Source organism: Microtus ochrogaster, linkage group LG12, assembly GCF_000317375.1.
Source record: "Microtus ochrogaster isolate Prairie Vole_2 linkage group LG12, MicOch1.0, whole genome shotgun sequence".
NCBI classification, from domain to species: Eukaryota; Metazoa; Chordata; class Mammalia; order Rodentia; family Cricetidae; genus Microtus; species Microtus ochrogaster.
The window spans coordinates 2,437,404-2,451,604 of NC_022036.1; positions in this window are offsets into that span (position 1 = coordinate 2,437,404).

Consider the following 14,201-nt stretch of genomic DNA (forward strand, 5'->3'; position numbering starts at 1 on the left):
CCTAACAATGAGAACAAGAGCTGTCTCTAATTCTTTTGCTGACTTTTGGGACCCAATTCCTCATACTGGGTTGCCTTACCCAACCTTAATACACGGGGAGGTGCTCAGTCTTACTGCAACTTGATGTGCCATACTTTGTTGATATCTATGGGAGGGCTGTGTTTTTATGAATATAAATGAAGGAGGCATGACTTGGACAGAGGGTAGAGGGGAGGTTGGGGGAAGAACTGAGAAGAAATGAGGAATGTGTAACTGTGGTCAGGATATAAAATAAATTATTTTAAAAGAAAACAATACATCTCTGTTCTTATATTCCTCCAGTTAGGCAACTGATTTTATATGTATTATTCTGGAAAGATACTTAATCCACAGGTGATTCAAGTCAACAGATTAGCGATTGGTCTACAGGATGAAAGAACTAAGAACTTAAGGACATAATTTTCTGAACATCAGCAGACTGTTCATGTAACTCAGATAGAAAACAAGCAGCATGCACTGGAGCTTCTGTCACAGAGAAGCAAGACCTCTTAGTGACCCAGGACAAAATGGGGAACTCAGAAAAGTGCTTCAGCCTAGTTTCAATGTGTTTGATGCAATATATGCTTAAACTTAATGATATTCATTATGTTTCATGGCTTATGTTCATGTAGGTACAAATGCATATTTACCCAGTTAATGAAACTTCTTTTAATTCCAGAAGCTGTATAAGCTACTATAAAACACTGTATCATTGGTATTAGTATAATTATCACAAATCATTTCACATTCTTACATATTGGGTATAGGTGTTATTATGTATTTTTTTTTATATTATAGTATCCAAAGACTATTTGTGCTGCATAGTTTGTCAAATTGTTGCAAGAGAATGTCATCTATCAGGAGAGAACCTTAATTAAGAAAAAGCCTCCATAAGTTCAGGATGTAAGCAAGCCTGTATGGTCTTTCCTTAATTAATATTAGGTTGGTGTGGGAGGGCCTCTCCTGTCATTGTTGTTTCCATTCCTAAACTGGTGCTCCTGGGGACTATAAGAAACCATGCTGAGCAAGCCATGTGGAAAAAGACAGTAAGCAGCACCCCTCAATGGCTTCTGTATCAGTTCCTGCCTCCAGGTTCCTGACCTGTTTAAAATCCTATCCTGGCTTCCTTAAATGATGAAGTTTAAGTCTAATAAACTCTTAGCTTCTCTCCTTTTGCTCTCTCCTTTCTTACATTTAGTTTTATAAGCAGGGTGACCAGAATAGAAGATTTCTGTGAAGAGGAAAGGATCAGTATTCAGTCATCACCCAGATGCAGAGGAAGCAAGATGAGAATGCCTCACTGAGAAAAGCTATCAAGCCACATGGCTAACACAGACAAGAATTATGGGTTGATTTAAGAAAGAAAAGTTTGTTAAAAAAATATTCCTAACCTACTTGCCAAACAGTGTTGTAATTAATATACTTTCTTTGTTATTTTTGGGGTTTGGATTATTGGGAAACAAAAAATGGTATCCTCTTACAAATGGTGACAATGTGGGCAACTACATCCACATAAAACCCGAGAGAGCTTTGGGAGTAATTTTAGACACAAAAGAACAGAGTTAGGAATGGCTTCTTGGTGGCGCATGCCTTTAATCCCAGCACGCGGGAGGCAGAGGCAGGCGGATCTCTGTGAGTGAAAAAAGCCTGGTCTACAGAGCTAGTTCCAGGACAGGCTCCAAAGCCACAGAGAAACCCTGTCTCGAAAAACAAAAAAAAAAAAAAGGAATGGCTTCTTGGCAGCAGCATTTTCTTGGGTGGGGTTTCTTTGCTAGAGGCAAGCAGGTCTCATTTAAAAGAAGCTTCCAGACTCAGCTTTAGTTGCAAAAGCCTTGCAGCTCTTTTAACAGGCCCCACTACCAAACTTAAGACGGTGTTTAGAATAGCTGACAGGATGCTCTTTGGTGGGGACAGGGACTTTGAAACTCCATAGAGTTGTGGCAATAAACATGGCTCCTGCCAGTACTTTTGTCATGAAACTAAACTCTCAGAAAGCTAAGGAATGGGTTGGAAAGTAGGACAGTGTGGTCCACACACATTTATTTCCAGCACTTGGAAGGCTGAGGCAGGCATATCTCTGGCGTGGGAGGACCTTCTGTCTGTTCATTTGATTGGTTAATAAATAAAGTAACTGCTTTGGACCTATAGCACAGCTATAGAGGAAGAGAGTTAGGCAGAGAAAACTAAATGGAATACTGGGAAGAAGAAGGTGGAGTCAGGGGACACCATGGAACCACTGCCACCAGAGATAGATGTGCTGGAACTTTGTAGACAGGCCACGACCTCATGGTGATATACAGATTAATAGAAATGGGTTAAATTAAGATGTAAGAGTAATCCAATAAGAAGTAAGAGTTAATAGACCAAGCAGTGATTTAATTAATACAGTGTATGTGTGGTTATTTTGGTTTGGGTGGCAAAGATGAAAAAGCAGTTCCTTGCAACAGATCTCTGTGAGTTCAAAGACAGCCTGTTCTCCAGAGTGAGTTCCAGGACAGCCAAAGAGATGCAGAGAAACCCTGCCTCAAAAAAAATTAAAAATAAAAATAAAATAGAGTTTATAATAAAGCCATGTAAAGATGTAAAATACACAGAGGGTCTGGATACTTTATGCTATTGTGTTGTCTTTGAATTGTTTGATGGTTGAGGAAGGAGCAAGAGTTGTGAAAAGGCATTTGATTATAAATGCTGCTGGATTAATCCAACATACATATTTTGAAAATGCCTTGACTTCAAAATTTATGTCAAAAGTTATGCTACTTTGGAAAAGAGATTTGCTTTTGTTTCCTCAGGATATGAAAGGTTGTGGATTCATTCTGTGTTAAGAAAAAATAAGGTTTGATTAAAAAAGACCCTCTAAAACATCTCTAATAGGAGAAGATGACGCAGATGATGCAACATTACAGTGGATCTCTGTTGGAGTTTCCTCTGAGTAGTTTCAAGACTGTTGGCTGAAATGATCAAGCCTTACAGAATGTTCAAATCAGGATTTGAACCATAATCCTAAATTTTCTTTAGTTCCCTATAAGATTAACAGCAAACCCAATCAGCAAGAAGTAGTGGAAAAAACTGTGCCCACATTCCCAAAATATGGATTATGGATGTCTGTACTGTGTTTGTTTAGCATGTAGGTTATAAATTGTTATGGAAAATAATCAAGAAAAAAGCTAAAAAAAATTAGATTAGATTAAGAGTTCTTATTCTGAAAAGAAAAAAAAAGGAAAAGTGCTGTGGAACAATGGCCTTGTACCATGTAAAGGTTTTTTCAGTTGTGTTGGTTTAATAAAACACAGATTGGCTAGTAGCCAAGAAGAAAGTATAAGTAGAGTGACAAGAATAGAAGAATTCTGGAAAGAGGAAAGGCTCAGGCTACAGTTGTCACCCAGACACAGAGGAAGCAAGATGAGAATGCTTCACTGACAAAAGGTATCAAGCCACATGGATGACACAGACAAAAATTATGGATTAATTTAAGATGTAAGAGTTAGTTATGAATATTCCCAAGCTATTGGCCAAACACTATTGTAGTTAATACAGTTTTTGTGTTATTATTCAGGTATGGGTGACCAGGATATGAACAAACAGTCTACTTACATGGTTCCATTCTTTTGACAGATAGGTTATGCTCATGCCATATGAACAAATAGTTTAAGCCACATATTTGCAATATATATGACCAATAGATGAGGCACAATATGCAATCTATCTTTTTAGTCCCAGTTCGTATAATATGATGCTTTTAGTTATATCTGCTTTCTGAACATAAAAGTTCCAATTTGCTTTCTGTCTGATAAGCATGAACATGTAAATTTCTGTGCTTTGATAGCTGAAATTCCTTTGGGTATACCTTGTTTTATATTTAGTTTTAGTTTTTAACTTTGTGAAGAAACTCTATATTGATATCTTGAGTGGCTGCACTATTTGATATTACCATTGTAAGCACAATCCCCCTACACAAACACATACATACACACACAAACACACACATTGACACAAACATACTAGCAGTGTTTATTGTTAATTGCTTTTAGTTACTAAAATGGCAGTTTGTATGAGAAAAAAGTCAACATTGATTTCATTGCTAAGGATGCTGACCATTATTTGATTATTGACCATTGTTATCTTTTGAGAGCTGATAATTTCATTTGTTAATCTGTATACTGATTGATGCAATAATTTGACCTTAACGTTTTTTAGTTCTCTGTGATTTGTAAGTATTAATTCTTTGTCATGTTTTCAAGGGCAGAGCTTTTCTCCCATTCAGAACACAGGTTCTTTACTTGGCCACTTCCTTTGCTGCATAGATGTATGTGAATTTTATAAAATCCCATTTGTCATTTGTCATTATCTTCTGAGCTACTTATCCTTTCTAAAAATGCCTTTATTATATCTACAACTTCAACTCTTTTCCAGTGTATTTTCTTTATGAGTTTCAGATGTGACATTAAAGTCTTTGATTCACTGTAAATTGGATTTGTCTGAAGATTGGGAGAATAAAATCTTGTCTCACTTTTTGTTTGGTTTCAAGTTTTTCCAGTACCATATGCTATAGAAGCTGCCTTTTATGCAAATAATTGTCCTTTTTTTCCTTTTCATTTTTGTTTTTTTGTTTGTCAGTTTGTGTATTTTTGTGTGTACACATGTATGCATGCTTGTGTATGTACATATTCACATGTGGGCATGGGATAGGGGTTAGGTAAAATGACTGTGTGCATTTACCTCTGAATCTTCTATTCTATTCCAGTGGTCATTGTTTGTTCTTTGTTTATGTTTTATGGTTTCTTGTGACAATACCATACTGTTTGTTTATATGATGCAGTAGCAAAATTTGAAATTAGTTAATGTGGTAACTCAAGTTCCACATAGCGTGCTTCTGGATCTCTGGTTTCTGCTTTCTTTTCACATAAATTTTTTGACTCTTCTTTTTGAGGTTTTCATGGTCATGAATATATTGAATCTATAGAATGTTTTTTGATAATTTCAATGTATGTTAACCAATTTTATTTCCATGTTTTAGTTGTTATTTTTCCTTCTTTTTTTAGGTTTCTCACACACATTTCCTTGAAGTTACTGTAAAATAGAGAATTTTCCTGTTTTTTTCAACATGTCTGTTATAGCTATATAAGAAAGTTAATGCTTTATGTTTATTTTGTATACTGTTACTCTGACAAAAGTGTTTATCAATCCTTCCAATTTTCTTAAACCTTCAGGACATCTTCAGTGAGATATCATATTGTTTGTAAATAGAGACAATTTCATTTCTTCCATTCATATCTGTACTCTTATTTATTTTAACTTTTATCTTATTGCTTTATCAATATGAACTCTAAATTATGCTAGATATGAATTGAAAGTTGGATACTCTTGTCACTGATGGCTATTGAAAAAATGTTTAGTTTTCCCCATTTTGTACCATGTTGAAAAATGATGAATTTCTCTCATGCTCCTACCTACCTCTACTAGCCTCTTATCTGTATCTGTTTTTATGTCTCATCAGGACTTTTTCTTCCTTTCTTTCTGCCTTTTTCTCTTGGTCTATCTTGCTTCAAAATATATCCCTACCCTCATACCCTTTATTTACATGCAGAAAATATTATAGTGGGATATGCACAAATCATTTTTGCCTTAGTCCAAGCCACTTGATTTATCAATATGTTTTCTAGATTCGTTTGCTTTTCTGAGAATTTATGATTTCAGTTTTCTTAACAGATGCATATAACTCCATTGTGTGTAAGTGTTATACTTGCCTTATCCATTCTTCTGTTGATGGGCATCTAGGGTGGTTCTATTTACTAGATATTGAGAATAATGTTTTGAGAGTCATTGGTGTTCATCATTCTTCATAGGTATAGTAAAACTTATTAGTAAATCCACTTGTAAATTGGTACCAATTTTCTGAATTGTGTTTTCGCTTCAAACTCATGGCTTAATTTATTATATTTGTTTAAGTTGCCTATATATCCTTGGCTTAAATTTTTGTGTTGCATGTATTCAGAAATGTCTCTATTTTTTCTAATTTTCTAGTTTTGAGACAAAATAAAATATATTCCAAAGTAGCCTTGACCTTATTGCATAGCCCAGAAGACCTTCCCCCACTCTATTTCTCATGTAATATTTCCATTCTAAACATACTTTTTGCTTTTCCAACTTAACTGCTTCTTTCTTTTTTTTCCTTTTTCTTACTTTAAAAAATACCAATCCAGATTCCTACTCCCTCCCCTTCTCTCATTCCCTCCACACATCCTCCTACCCCACCCCCTCCAATCCTGAGAAAGAGTAAGGCACCTTACCTTGTGGAAAGTCCAATGCCCTCCCTAATACATCTAAGCTGAGCAAGGTATAAATCCAAAGATAATAGGATACCAGAAAGCCAGTACATGCAGTAGAGTCAAATCCCAGTGGCACTGTCAGCGGCCTCTCAGTCTGCCCCAACTGTCAACCACATTCAGAAGGACTAGTTTGATCCTATGCTTGTTCACTCCCAGTCCAGTTGGAGTTGGTGAGCTCCCATTAGCTCAGACAAACAATCTCAGTGGACGAGCCCCTCATGGTCTTGACCCCTTTGTTCATATTCTCAGTCTTTCCACTCCTCAACTGGACCTTGGTAGCTCAGTCCAGTGCTCTAATGTGGGTCTCTACCTCTGTTTCCATCTCCTGCTGGATGTAGGTTCTATGGTGATATCCAGGATAATCATTAGTCTGACTACAGGGCAAGGCCATCTCAGGAACCCTCACCTCTATTACTCAGGGTCATATCTGGAGCCATCTCTGTGGATTCCTGGGAATATATCTAGAGCCAGGTTTCTTTCTAACCCCACAATGGCTGCCTCAATCAAGACATCTCATCTCCCTCCTTGCTTTCATATCTATCCTTCCACCATCTCAACTCTCCCATTCCCTCAAGTTCTCTTCAACTTATCCCCTCCTGTTTCCTTATCCATGCCTTTTTCTTTTCTCCCCTTCCTTCTACTCCCAGCCCCCTGCTCTCAAATTTGTCAGGTGATCTTGCCTGTTTCCAATTTCCAGGTGGGTCTATATATGTTTTATTTTGGTGTGGGGAGGTTTACCTTATTACTTAGCTTCTCTAAGATCATGAACTATAGGCTCAATGTTCTTTGTTTATGACTAGTATCCACTTATGAATATGTACATACCATATTCATTTTGGGGGAGTCTGGGTTACCTCACAGGATAGTATTTTCTAATTCCATCCATTTGCACAAAAATTCAAGATGTCATTTTAAAAAAAATGCATAGTACTCTAATGTGTAAATGTGCCACAGGTTCTTTATCCATTCTTTAGTTGAGGGGCATCTAGTTTTTTTCCAGATTCTGGCTATTACAAATAATACTGCTATGAACATAGTTGAACAAATACTTTTGTAGTATGATTGAACATCTTTTTGGGTATATTCCCAAGAGTGTTATTGCTGGAACCTGAGGTAGGTTGATTCCCTATTTTCTGAGAAACCACCATACTGATTTCCAAAGTAGTTGTTCAAATTTGCATGCCCACCAGCAATGTATGAGTGATCACCTTAATCTACATCATCCCTAGCATAAGCTATCATTAGTGTTTTTTATCTTAGCCATTCTGACAGGTATATAATGGTATATCAGAGTTATTTTGATTTGAATTTCCCTGATAGCTAAGGAAGTTGAACATTTCCTTAAGTATCTTTTGGTCATTTGAAATTCTTCTGTTGAGAATTCTCTGTTTAGTTCAGAGAATTTTTTAATTCTTTTTTTTTTCTTTTCTTTCTTCTTCTCCTCCCAGCCTCCCATTTCCCTCCCCCTCCTCCCACCCTTCTCCCCCTCCTCCTACCCTTCTCCCCTCCCTCTCCAGTCCAAAGAGCAGTGAGGGTGCCCTGCCCTGTGGTAAGTCTTAGGTCCTCCCCCCTCCATCCATATCTTGGAAGGTGAACATCCAAACTGGTTAGGCTCCCACAAAGCCAGCACATTAAGTAGGATCAAAACCAAAACAGAGAAAGCTCACATTGGAGACTTAACAACCCACCTTAAAGCTCTTGAAAAAAAAAGAAGCAGACGTGAACATCCAAACTGGTTAGGCTCCCACAAAGCCAGCACATTAAGTAGGATCAAAACCAAAACAGAGAAAGCTCACATTGGAGACTTAACAACCCACCTTAAAGCTCTTGAAAAAAAAGAAGCAGACTCACCTAGGAGAAGTAGAAGACTGGAAATAATCAAACTGAGGGCTGAAATCAACAAAATAGACACACAGAAAACAATCCAAAGAATCAATGAAACAAAAAGCTGGTTCCTAGAGAAAATCAACAAGATTGACAAACCCCTATCGAAGCTAATCAAACGGCAGAGAGAGAATTTGCAAATTAATAAGATCAGAAATGAAAAGGGGACATAACCACAGACACAGAGGAAATTCAGAGAATCATTAGATCTTACTACAAAAGCCTGTATGCAACAAAACTGGAAAATGTAAAGGGAATGGACATGTTTTTAGATAAATATCATATACCTGGTTAAACCAGGACCAGGTGAACAATCTAAATAGACCTGTTAGTCGCGAAGAATTAGAAGTTGTTATCAAAAACCTCCCTACCAAAAAAAGCCCAGGACTGGATGGTTTCAATGCGGAATTCTACCAGAACTTCCAAGAAGACCTAATACCTATACTCCTTAAGGTATTTCACAATATAGAATTTTTTAATTCTTAAAAAATTAAGAAAATATTCAACATCCTTAGTCATCAGAGAAATGCAAATCAAAACAACTATGTAAGAATAGCCAAGATAAAAACACTGATGACAATTTATGCTAGAGAGGTTGTGGGGAAAGGGGAACACTTCTGCACTGCAGATGGGAATGCAAGCTGGCACAAACTCTTTGGATGTCAGTGTGGCAATGTCTCAGAAAATTAGGAAACAACCTTCCTCAAGACCCAGTAATACCACTTTTGGGTATATATCCAAAGGATGCTCAATCATGCCACAAGAACATGTGTTCAACAATGTTCATAGTAGCTTTGTTCGTCATAGCCAAAGTCTGGAAACAACCTAAGGTCCCCTTGACCAAAACAAAGGATGAGGAAAATGTGATACATTTGCACAATGGAGTGCTACACAGCAGAATAAAATAACAACACCTTGAATTTTGCAGGAAAATAGAATGAGCTAGAAAACATTATTCTTAGTGATGTAACCCAGACACAGAAAGACAATTATCACATGTACTCACTCACAGGTGTTTTTTTTAAACATAAAGCAAAGAAAACCAACCTACAAAACACAATCCCAGAAAACTTAGACAACAATGAAGACACTAAGAGAGACTTACATAGATCTAATCTACATGGGAAGTAGAAAGTAGAAAAAGACAAGAAAGATCTCCTGAGTAAATTGGGAGCATGGTGACCTTGGGGGAGGCTTGAAGGGGAAGGAGAGAGGCAGTGAGGGGAGCAGAGAAAAATGTAGAGCTCAATAAAAATCAATAAAAAATTAATTCGGTTATTTAGAATTTTACTGTCTAATCTATTGTGTTCTTTATTATTTTGTGTATCAGTCCTTTGTCTAATGAGGGATTGGTGAAAATCTTTTCCCATTCAATAGGCTGCCATTTTGTCTTATTGACTTGTCCTTTGCTTTACAGAAGCTTTTCAGTTTCAGGAGGTCCCATTTATTTATTGTTGCTTTCAGTGTCTGTGCCACTGGGTTTGTATTTAGGAAGTGGTCTCCTGTGCCCATGAATTGAAGGCTACTTCGCACTTTCTCTTCTATCAGGTTCAGTGTGGTTGAATTTATATTGAGGACTTTAATCCATTTGGACTTGAGTTTTGTGTATGGCAATAAATATTTTCATTCTTCTACATGTTGACATTCAGTTATGCCAGCACCATTTGTTGAAGATGCTTTCTTTTTTCCATTGTATAATTTTAGCTTCTTTGTCAAAAATCAGGTGTTCACAGGTGTGTGGATTGATATCAGGGTCTTCAATTTCTTTCCGTTGGTCAGTCTCTCTGTTTTTATGCCAATACCAAGCTGTTTTCATTACAGTAGCTCTGAAATAGAATGTGATGACTGGGATTATAATGCCTCTGGTTGTTCCTTTATTAAACAGGATTGTTTTGGTTATCCTGGATTTTTTTGTTTTTCCATATGAAGTTAATTATTGTTTTTTCAAGATCCGTGAAGAATTGTGGTAGGATTTTGATGGGGATTGCATTGAATCTATACATTGCTGTTGGTAGGATTGCTATTTTTACTTTGTTGATCCTTCCTATCCAAGACCATGGGAGAGCTTTCCATTTTCTGGTATCTTCTTCAATTTCTTTCTTCAAAGACTTAAAGTTCTTGTCAAATAGGTCTTTTACTTCTTTGGTTAGTGTTACCCCAAGATATTTTACATTATTTGTGGCTATTGTGAAAGGTGATGTTTCTCTGATTTCCCTCTCAGTTACTTTAGAGAATCATTGACATCAACAATTACTTAACAGGGGAAAATTTCCTTCAAATGCATAAAGTCTTTGGAAATTTGAACTTTTTGTTATTGTTTAGTTGAGAAAGTGAGAAAGATTATTTATGGTACAGTAGTATACTTTAACACTCAAGTGAAAATAGAACTACTCCAGAATGCACAGGTATGGGTCAGAAGGCCAGCGGGGAGTTTTGGTTGCATTGCTTATCATATGGTGAAGTTACAGATCCACTGAGACTTAATGCCAAGAGGAGCAGAGTCTAACAACTAATACCAGCATATCAGCTTCCTACAACCCTATTTCTCCTTCTTCAACCTCCACAGCCACATGAGCTATTTTTTTTTCTTGGACCTCCTTTGCCCCATTTTTCTTTTCCTGTACTTCAGCCTACACTTGTCTTCTTTCTCCATGTGACTCTCAAGGTGTAGGAGGCTCAAGAGAGATGATACTAAGGCTGAGGTAGCATTGGGATTTTACAATGTATTTTCTGTCCCTGTGTCTAGAACAATGTAAACATTCATCAAAATTATATAAAACATTGGAAGTTACATGTGCTGAGAATGTAAAATGTCCTCGACAGTTCATTTTCTTTTATTTATTTTTCTTTTACTTATAAGATTAATAATGGAGTATTTTCATATTGAAAAAATTGTTAACAAACTAAGGGATAGACAGAATATATTTGGAAAATGCATTGTAATTATAAGACGAAGCATATCTATAGATTTAAATGGCACTATGATGTGGGAGTGTCATCTATCTGTTGCTTTCATGGGTTAATTAAAGAAACTGCTTGGCCTTTGATAAGCCAGTCCTTAGGTGGGTGGAGTAGACAGAAGAGAATGCTGGGAGAAAGAAGTCAAGGCAGGCAGCCCACCACAGCTCTTATAACAGAGTGGCACCCAGCATGGTAATGAACTCCACGTAAAACCTGATAGGGCTTAAAAAGGAGAGAGAGAGAATTTAAGACAGCTTTTTGCTGTTTGTGGGTTGCGTGCCACAAATAAATTGTCCTGACTCAGCAGCAGGAAAAACTGGCTGTTTTAAAATGCCGGCTTTCTGGGCTGTGTCACCATTGTGATCTCTGGCTCCTGAGGAAGACAGAGCTTTTGAATGGAGCATTTGGAGTAAAGTGCTATGGCTTGCTTGATGGAAATGTGGACTGCTGTGTGCCTGGAACTGTGTGTGGCTCAGGGGCACCAAATGGCTCTGAGGCAGGAGCGGCTCAACTCTGCCATGCTGAACTGTGCTGGTCTCAGTCAGGAACTACCGTAATTACTGTAATGACAGCGCAGTTAAGGTTTAGACTGGGCAGGACACAGGTGGTACCATATTACCTGTACATGGTGCAACTTAAGTTTTTAAGAAGTTCTTAACATTTTAAGAAATGCTCCTTGATAGTAAAAAAATTACAGATTCACAATAAAACAGATTCAGTCATAGAAGACCTATAAATGGATCACACTGTTGGATGAATGTATGTAGGCTTGAGAGAGAAAAGAAAAAGAATATAGAGAATAAAGTTAATGGTTTAAAAAGAAGGGTAAAGTCTTTAAAGAGACAGAGTAGAGATAGTTATAGATTAAAAGAAATAAAGAAAAATAAGCCAAATAAAAATGGAAAATTCACAGAGAGTCTGGATTATGTACATTGTGTTTTCTTTAAAATTTTTGACTATGAAGGAGCTAAGTACAGAGAGACATTACATTATATGGGCTGCCAAGCTAAACCAGAATGGATATCATAAGGCTATGACTTCAAAATTTGGGTCTAAGGATATGATGCTTTGGAGAGGGTCTTCTTTTGTTTTCACAGAGGATGAGACCCTGTAGATTGCGTCTGTCCCAATATGGTATGATAGACCATGCCCTCCTGAAAGGTTGCTGTAAACACCCTCGAAAAATTGCTTTGCTCAACTGCCAACTGAGATGAAACTAGCACACAGGTTATACCATGAAAGACCTAAATAACAGCGCCCCATTCAGCAGGAAGCAGTTTGGAGAGAAAAAAAACTGCACCCATGTTCCCAAATATGGTTTATAAATGTTCTTTTACATTTAAAGGGGGATATGATATAGATATGAATAATTTGCATTGGTGTGGATTTTAAGGTCAATTTTGTTATAGGTATATGCATTTCTGATCGTGATTAAGGTATTGTGGTTGTGTAGTTCATTTAAAAATGTAATGTATAATTAGGAATATAGGTTGTTAATAGATAATCATCAATAATAGTCAAGTTTGTAGTCATGTTAGTTAAATTCTCTAGATATATAGAGATATATTTCAATTAGATAGACATTCTTTATATCTTTCAAGACTGCAGAACATGGCATTTAAGATGTTTTAATAACTTACGATTTCTCATGACAATGAGACACATCTCCTCCTGGCAGCACCAATCTACTTCAAGAGAAAGATGGGCATTGAAGAGGCTCTGTATGGAGTTTGATAGCCGTTTGGGCAAGAAACTGCTCTTGCCTGGACTGTTGCATAAACTGGACACAACCCACAGAAAGAGGACTGCTGAACTTGCCTAAAGATGAGATGGTCTTTCAGGGTCCCTGCTTCATGAAAGGGTCTGCGAGACATTCTGCAGGACACAGCAGAAAGTGACTAACTGTCTTTGAAATTTCCTGCTTCATGGAAATATCTCTGGATACTATGGGCCTGTAGGCCAAAGATGAATGCCCCAACGGTACAGAGGAACTTTGGGTGACTGTCCAGGCAGCGAGATGTCTCTGTCATTTCTAGAGTTTTCTTATTTCTTGCTTACTTAGGTAGCACTATATCCTTCTGGAGTCTTTGATGGAGTTGAAGAATGGATAGTTATAGTTTTCCTTAGTTGTGATAAAAGATAAAGTAGATATAAATATTGTAACTGTAATCCTTACTTGATAACTGTTTTGTTATATGTAATTTTACTATGTTAAAGTGAAAGCCTTCTTTTTTGTTTAAACAGAAAAAGGGGAAACGATGTGGGAGTGTCATCTATCCGTTGTTTTCATTGGTTAATTAATCAAGAAACTGCTTGGCCTTTGATAGGCCAGCACTTACATGGGTGGAGTAGACAGAACAGAATGCTGAGCGAAAGAAGCCGAGCCAGGCAGTCGCCATGATTCTCCCACTCACAGACGCAGGTTAAGATCTTTCCTGGTAAGCCACACCTTGTGGGGCTACACAGATAGTTAGAAATGGGTTAGATCAATATGTAAGAGCTAGCCAATAAGAGGCTGGAACTAATGGGCCAGGCAGTGTTTAAAAGAATACAGTTTCCATGTATTTATTTTGGGTAAAGCTAGCCGTGCGGAGCTGGGTGGGAATGCAGCCCACTGCAGCTCTTACAACAGCACTAAGCCTATGTATAAAGTTTAATAGTTTTGATATAGCTATATATGCATATTCATATATTCTCATAATTACAATTTATGAGAAAAGCAACAATGAATCTGAAAGAAAGGATGAGCTATATGGGAGGACTTGGAAGCAGGAGTGGGAAAAGAGAAATGATAAAATTATAGTCTCAAAAACAGAAGAAAAATAATTATTTTATATGAACATGTAACAAACCAAATAGACTAAAAACATTATAATAGTTTCAGCATAGAAGATGGGAAACAAAATTCGCTCCTTCTTTATTTTAAGCATGTATGTTTATGAATATAAGTGTATTGTGTATATCAAACATCCTTGTAAATTTCATCCCATATTTTCTTCCATGATAATT